The 7796-nt window shown below is 40.4% G+C and overlaps 1 protein-coding gene across 1 annotated transcript in view; it reads right to left on the minus strand.

Annotated features, from left to right (window-relative positions):
• The window catches only part of gtf2h1 (general transcription factor IIH, polypeptide 1), a 71229-nt gene extending 63763 nt beyond the window's left edge, over positions 1–7466 (minus strand). The window contains exon 1 of the mRNA XM_072592088.1: positions 7265–7466. The gene's annotated coding sequence lies outside the window, so the exon portion shown is untranslated. The remainder of the gene's footprint in view (positions 1–7264) is intronic.
• Positions 7467–7796: the final 330 nt, after the last annotated feature.

Consider the following 7796-nt stretch of genomic DNA (forward strand, 5'->3'; position numbering starts at 1 on the left):
GCAACTTTACAGAGCACTGGTTAAGCCATAGGTGATTGTGTCTGCTGTTGTGGTCACCACATTGTTGGCAGGATGCGATTGCACTGGGAAGGTGCAGAGGAAATTCAACAGGATGTTGCCTGGGATGAAAAGTCTCAGTTACAAGGAAAGACTGGATAGGCTAGGCTTGTTTTTCTTGGAACAGAGAAGGCTAAGGGTGGAGTGGGGGGGGGGGGGGGGGGGGGGGGGGGGGGAGGAGGAGCAAGAGTGGGAGATATGAGGAAGTGATTGAAGTACACAAAATTATGAGTAACAGAGACAGAGTAGATTGTGAGCATCCTTTCTCCATGGCAAATCTGACTAAGACCAGAGGGCACAGTTTAAGGTGAGGTGTAAGTAGTTTAGAGGAAATCTGAGGAATCTTTTTTTATCCACCAAGAGGGTAATAGAAAAATGGAAAGCGCTGTCTAAGAGGGCAGTGGAGGCAGTACTGCCACAATATTTAAGAAGCTTCTGGAAAAGTACTTAAAATTCTAGGGCACAATAGACCAAGTACAGGTAAATAGGATGAGTGCAGTTTATATTTGTTGGTCAGCATAGACATGGGAGGCCCAAAGGCTTGTTTCTATGCTGTATTCCTACAAATATAACAGTGATGGTTATTGGACAGTATCTGTGAGGTAAAAATAAGGCAAGATAAATACAGGACAATCTCGTAACAGATAGTGGGGAATGGATATAGAACATGTTGAGTGGTTTGAGCAAATGACAAGAGTAGTCCAGATAATGAATATTACCGTTCTATATTTAGAACTCAATACATCTTCAAGTGCTCAGGAGTCTCCTCTGAACCAAGGAATAATTTCAGGCAATGATCTTAAACTAGCAAGCTAATTTTTGACCAAGGAGAAAATGAGGACTGCAGATGCTCAAAATCAGAGTGTAAACATAGGGTGCTGGAAAAGCACAGCTGAGCAGCAAGAGCATCGATGTTGAGTGTACGCTCTTCATCAGGAATCCAGGTAGTCTAATATAATGGTAATATTATACAAATTATACAAAGAAAACACACTTTAAAGCACATGATATAGTTCTTATGTACTGCACTGGCCCAGAAATACTTTAATTTTTAAATTCTCAATTTTAATTTCAGGTCCTTAATGATCCATTCCCTACTTCTGTACACTCTTCCAGCCTTCATTGCTCATGGATTGATTTGCTCCTCTCATTCGGACCTCTTGTTCATCCCCAATTTTTTTTTCCTGCTACCTTTATACGTAATTTATACTTTAAACCACAGAATAGACAAGCCCCCTTTTTATTTTTAGCACAATTGAAAACTCTCACTTCACTAGGTATATGTCACACTATTCTTTTTAGGAAAGATGTGGAAGCTTTGGAGAGGGTGCAGAGAAGATTTACCAGGATGTTGCCTGGAATGGACAATAGGTCGTACGAGGATAGGTTGAGAGTTCTCGGCCTTTTCTCATTGGAACGGCGAAGGATGAGGGGTGACTTGATAGAGGTTTATAAGATGATCAGAGGAATAGATAGAGTAGACAGTCAGAAACTTTTTCCCCGGGTACAACAGAGTGTTACAAGGGGACATAAATTTAAGGTGAAGGGTGGAAGGTATAGGGGAGATGTCAGGGGTGGGTTCTTTACCCAGAGAGTGGTGGGGGCATGGAATGCCCTGCCCGTGGGAGTGGTAGAGTCAGATTCATTGGCGACCTTTAAGCAGCATTTGGATAGGTACATGGATGGGTGCTTAATCTAGGATAGAAGTTCGGCACAACATCGTGGGCCGAAGGGCCTGTTCTGTGCTGTATTGTTCTATGTTCTATGTTCTATGTTCTTTAAGTAGACACTCAATTCTACCAGAATCAGAAAAAGTTCTTAGCTCCTCAGGATTTACTTCTGCACTTTTCCTTTTTCAACCTGGTTAACCTCTAACCCCAGAACTGTCCTTCACATTGAGTGTCCTACTAGAGATCTTTAGCAAATGTTAGGCGAATCTTTCAGCTTTAGTTTAACTCATAAATTTGGTATTTTCAATCAGAGTGCAAATTTCCACCCCACTCTGGCACAGGGAACCAGAGACTCTTAGCCTCCATCCCTCTTGGTCCCAGATCTCAACCCTGATATCTGTGATATTTTTGGAATATCACTTATAAACAGGGAGCTATAGAAGGACAACTTGCACTTTATTTGTGCCACTCCATAGCAGAACATACCGAAATGTTTCATAGGCATGTTATCAAACAAACTTTGAAGTTAAATCACTTAAAAGAGCTATTAAGTCAGATGATTGCTGCATCCATCTCTTGTCAGAATTTGTCTTCTCTTTAAAAGTAACTTCTAAAATTATGAAAAGCTCTGATAGAATGAATGAGGAAAGGCTACTTTGTTCATCGGTAGTCCTCTACAAGATTGAGTCAATTTACAGCTGACACAAGAGAATAAGGAAAGAGGACTTTCCACAGTTCATGGGCATCAAACTTGAGTCACAGTAAGTGTCATGAGCAAATTCATGCATGATGTATGACTCAGTCCAGTCAGATTCTGTTCTCAAATGTCAGCATCAAAAGTAGGACATCTAGAATATTTACCCCTGCACACCGTTCCTTCACTATCCATCATCTAGGGAATGATAGACAATCGTAACAACGGAACAGAAATAAAACATTCTAAAGCATTTCAAATTTATCAGGCTAGTAACCCAGATTTATCTGATACATGGAGCAATAAATTCCCTCACAAGAGACCTTCAGCAGCAGATGCTCAAAGATTGCACACAACAACATATACTTAGCTGCCAATATAATTGAAAGTGATATCTGAAATAGGATAGGATGTGATGCCTGCTATGATTTTACATGCTCATTGTCCAGGTTAATGTGTGAAGACTGATCATCTGGGTGAGATACTGAAGAATAGTAGGACATACCAGGGAACCCTTACCCAAAGAGAACGAGGGAGAATATAGGTAAAAAAAAGGCACAGTTGTATTTGCACTTGTCTGTCAAGATAATCAAGGGATGATTCCAGATAAGAAGCCAAGGTGAAAAGTCCTTTGTGGGTTGCAAATATTGCAAAGTTGAAACATTCAATTTTATGAAAAGGTTACAGATTGTGCATGTCTGGTTCCTTTATGGTGCTTTAACAATTAAGAGTTTGACTGCCATCATCTATTCACGAAAGCTGGTGCCCAATATTATTTGGCAGAGGACACCAAGAAAGAGCTGTGATGAAAAAGATACAAAAAATATTGCCAAAGGAAAATTCTACAGCAAAGCAAGGCAGCACAAGAACCGAGGTGCTAAGTAAAAAGAACTGTCACATCTAAAATAAAAACGAAAGACAGAAAATTGATTCTAAACCAGTAGTGAAAGGATAGAAAAAGAACAAAGATGAAAAATTGAAGCCTTGTTAAAGAGAAAGGGTAACAGAAGCAAATTCAGTGAATATAACAACAGTTGTGCCAGAATTGCTTGAAAATCAGTGATGTTCTTATAAAATATAAACCCACCCCTTGCCCTCACATCAGGCAGTCCCAACTTCTCACCAATCAGCTATCAATCAATCTAAATGTCCAGACACTAAAAACTGACGAGGCCACTCCTTACGGGTCAGTCTAGATTACCTTGCCAGCCATTCTAGCTTATATTTCTGGATCTATTTAATATCTTTCTAAACTTTGAAATACTTGTGATAATCTCCAAACCAATCCTCAGAGTTATTTTTATTTTACAGTCCCCAACTGATTCTCTTCCTGAAGATAGAATACAAGAAGTAGAAGTAAGCCATTTGGCCCCTTGATTCCTGTTCTCCCTTTCAAGAGAATTAGGACAAACGTTTTACTCTAACCTCACCTATCCACATTATCTGTCTATCAATCAATGCCTTGAAAGTACTCTATGGCTTTGCATCCATTGATCTCTGGGAGTTTATAGTGCTTTGTGTGAAGAAATTTCTGAGGGGTGAATCCAAAAAATAAATGCTGAAAAATATTTCATACAGCCTTTGACTTATCCATTACAAATAGACTTGTGAAATGTTGCAACTGTTAAGGTGGGTGGTTCTGGTAGCAGAGACTTCAGCAGTTGTTTGACTACTGGTAAAGTTGAATTGTTTAGTTCCATACTCATGTCTACAGAATCCTATACTTGTATGTTTTCAATTCTCCGATACTAATCTTTTCCTTCCTTCTTACTACCAAATGCTCCTTTCATCATTGCTCTCTAATATTCTATATAAATCTTCTCCCTTACCATTTCCCTATCTGCTTTAAAAAGTCTCCTTTCAAAAAGTGTCTCTCATTTTGTTTGGTCTAATCCCCTAACCAGCTGCATAAACCTTCCTCCTGGCTCAGTGTGCATTTTCTCTTCCTTCTTTACACTTTATCATTATTACATTTTTATTAAATGTGGGACATTACACAAAAGTAAGCTGTTATTAATGGCAATGTCACTGCTTGAATCCTATTATATTCAGTCATGTACTGCAGTAAAGTTACAAAAATCTGTAATAGCTACTGCTTTTCTACTTTAGGCACTTGCCTTAATTTTCAATTTCCTTTTACATTAAACATGAGAGATGCTGATGCTGGAAAACTGATCTCATTCTTTACAGTGATTGTATCAAAGATGCACAATCAGATACATAAAGTTAGCTCTGGCCTACTATCAATACATACCTCTTTTCAAATCTCAAGAGTACCCGGTACTGCAGCATTGTGACATTCCTCCTATTACTGTCAATACCAACCATCTTGTGGCCTCAATGTATGAGATTATCAATTAGCATATGTTCTGCACTGTAGATTTACACTTGCTGGGAACTCAACTGAAGTGATCCAAGTTAATTTCACACAGAACCCTAATGATCAGCAGAAAGAATATACTTTAATCTCATAATTCTGGACTGGATTTGAGTCCAGATTCAAGGCTGAAAGATCAGCCAGCAATGATCAGTTTCACATAAACTCACTTAACTGTGAAGTCTCAACATTCACTACAAGGCCCGAGACCGCAAAGCCATCTAGTCTATTACTATGGGGTGTATCCAAATCATAGTGCTGACAAAAGGTAGATATAGTCAAAGTACAGATCATACTTAAACTTTTATAATTCCACAAAATGCATCCTGAGAATATAGGATCAAATGATGGAATCTAGATCTGTCAGCTTATATATTTTCTTTCTCCTTTTGTTGCTTATTGCATTACACTGTCACATATGGACACTGTAATCTTCTTGTATTATATATTAGATGTATACTCTATTGAAGATATATCAGCAGAACATGAACTATACACTATTGTGGTGCACGCAATTAATTTTAAATTCTTTCCCATTATAAAATGAAATGTTATGTATACAAATGTTATACACTAGATATGTCTATTACATGACACTCATCTGAGGTTTATCAGCATACTCACACGTTGTACGTTCTGTCCAGAATATGGTGCTACACCAGACAGACTCTTGGGATAGCAGGAGGAGTTGAATTGACTAAGAGAATGAGGTGTAATCTCATAGAAACCTATAAAATTTTAATAGGACTAGACAGGGTAGGTTAAGGAAAAATGTTCCTAATAGTGGGGAAGTCCAGAACTGGGAATCTAAGTTTAAGGATGCAGGGTAAACCATTTAGGACTAAGATGAGAAATTTCTTCATTCAGAGTGGTGAGCCTGTGAAATTCACTACAGCATAAAGCAGTCAAGGCTAAAACATTAGATTAAAAAACCTAAAGAACAGCAAATACCAAGAAAAAAGAACAGAAGATGCTAGAAAATCTCAGGGGTCTGGCAGCATCTGTTCAGTGAAATCAAGGTTAACTTTTCGGGTCCAGTGACCTTTCTACAAAACTGATGGCAGGTAGGAAAAGGTTTTTTTTATATACAGAAGATGGAGTGGAAGGAGGAGGAGAGTAAACAACAGGTAAAGATAGAGCCCGAAGACAGAGAAAGATAGTTGGACAGACAAGAGTGGTTAAAGATCAGTCTGGGGAATTGAATAGCTGTGGAATGGGGACTATTAGTTGCTGACAATAGGCAGTGTGGTAACAGCCCATATAATCTTGTGTGTGCTGGAAAAGCATGGGGAAAGGTTCTCAAGCTCTAAAATTGTTGAACTTAATATTAAGTGCATAAGGTTGTGGGGTTCCCAAGCAGAATATGAGGTGCTGTTCTTTCAGCTTGCACTGAGCTTTGCTGGAGCATTGCAGCCAACCTGAGTCAGAGATGATGACAAGGAAAGACGACAGGCAAGACAGTGGCATGTTGAAGTGGCAGTACATTGAACACAATATGATTTCAAGAAAAAAAAAATCACATACAGCACTTGGGGCTAGTGGGATCAATGAATATGGGGGAAAAGCAGGAACAGGCTATTGAGCAGGATGATCATCTATGATCATAATGAATTTTGTGTTTCAATTAGATGTACATGACGTCAGATGTGTTTGCAAATACTGGATGCAAACTCTACTCCCAATGTAGAACATAAAATATAGGAGCAGAATTAGGTCATTTTTTCCATCTGATCTGCTACAGCATTCAATCATGGCAGTTATGTTTATCAACACTATTCTCCTGACTTCTCCCCATAACCTTTGATTCCCCCAACTAATCAAGAACATTTATCTGTCTTAAAGACACCCAATGAGTTGGCCCACAGCCTTCTGTAGCAATGCAGTCCATAGATTCATCACCCACTGGCGGAAAAAAATCCTTCTCGACACAGTTCTAACAGCTCGCCCTTCACTCTGAGGCTGTGCCCTTGAGTCCTAGTTTCTCCTACTAGCAGAAACATCTTCCCCATGTCCCCTTTATCCAAGCCTCTCAGTATTCTGTAAGTTTAAATGAGATGCCCACTCTGCCTTCTAAATTCCAGAGTTTAAATTGGCACACTGCTGGGTGCAAACTTTGCTCAGGATATGCTGGCACATTCCTACATGCATGCTGTACCCCGAGGGAATTGAGGCATTCACACATGTATCATGAAGAAAGAACACGCAATAGAACATTAAGTATACACTAGAATAATCTCAGGTGTATATTCCAAACGAGCATGTTGTTAAATGTACTCCAGGTAAAAGGCACACAATATGCAACACAGGATCTGAGGACAGTGTCAATCAAGCTCGCTAACCCAGACACATTAGTAGGTCTATAACCTATTGCGGATATAGAGGCACGGTTTATGTAACATACATGCATACACTATTCCGGGTGCACTGTTGAACATGCTCCTTACATGTGATTTATTCTTGCCATACCTGTCCTTGTCCCGTTCCTAACACGTCCTAACTCTTGCTTCTACCAGATTCAAGCCCCAGCTCCTAACTCGTCTCCAACTTCTTTGACATCTCCCGTCAATAGCACCCTCGGCCTCTCCCGACCCCCCGGAACTCTGTGCCCGCACAAAGAGGCCCGCCGACAAAGGTTCCGAGTGGAGGAAGCCGGCGGACAGCACGTGACCGGCAGTGACGTATGCAACCTCCTCTCTCATGACAGGGAAACTGCGCGTGTGGTGAACTTTAGTTCTCACCCATCAACCCACATCACTTCCCCTCCATCCTCCTCACACACCCACTCCTTCCTCTCAACCCAACCTCTCTCCTTCACAACCACTATCCCAGCCTGTCCAGAATCCCTAACCCCATCCCCCAGCCAGCCTGTTCACCTCCCCCCACCACCCTCCTCCTCCTCCACCACCACCACCACCACTACTACAACTACAACAACCTCTACACACTGTCTCCTTCACCATCACTGCCCCTCCATATCAACCTGCTCCTGCTCCCTTCA

The sequence above is a fragment of the Chiloscyllium punctatum genome, chromosome 22 (genome assembly GCF_047496795.1).
Source record: "Chiloscyllium punctatum isolate Juve2018m chromosome 22, sChiPun1.3, whole genome shotgun sequence".
NCBI lineage: Eukaryota > Metazoa > Chordata > Chondrichthyes > Orectolobiformes > Hemiscylliidae > Chiloscyllium > Chiloscyllium punctatum.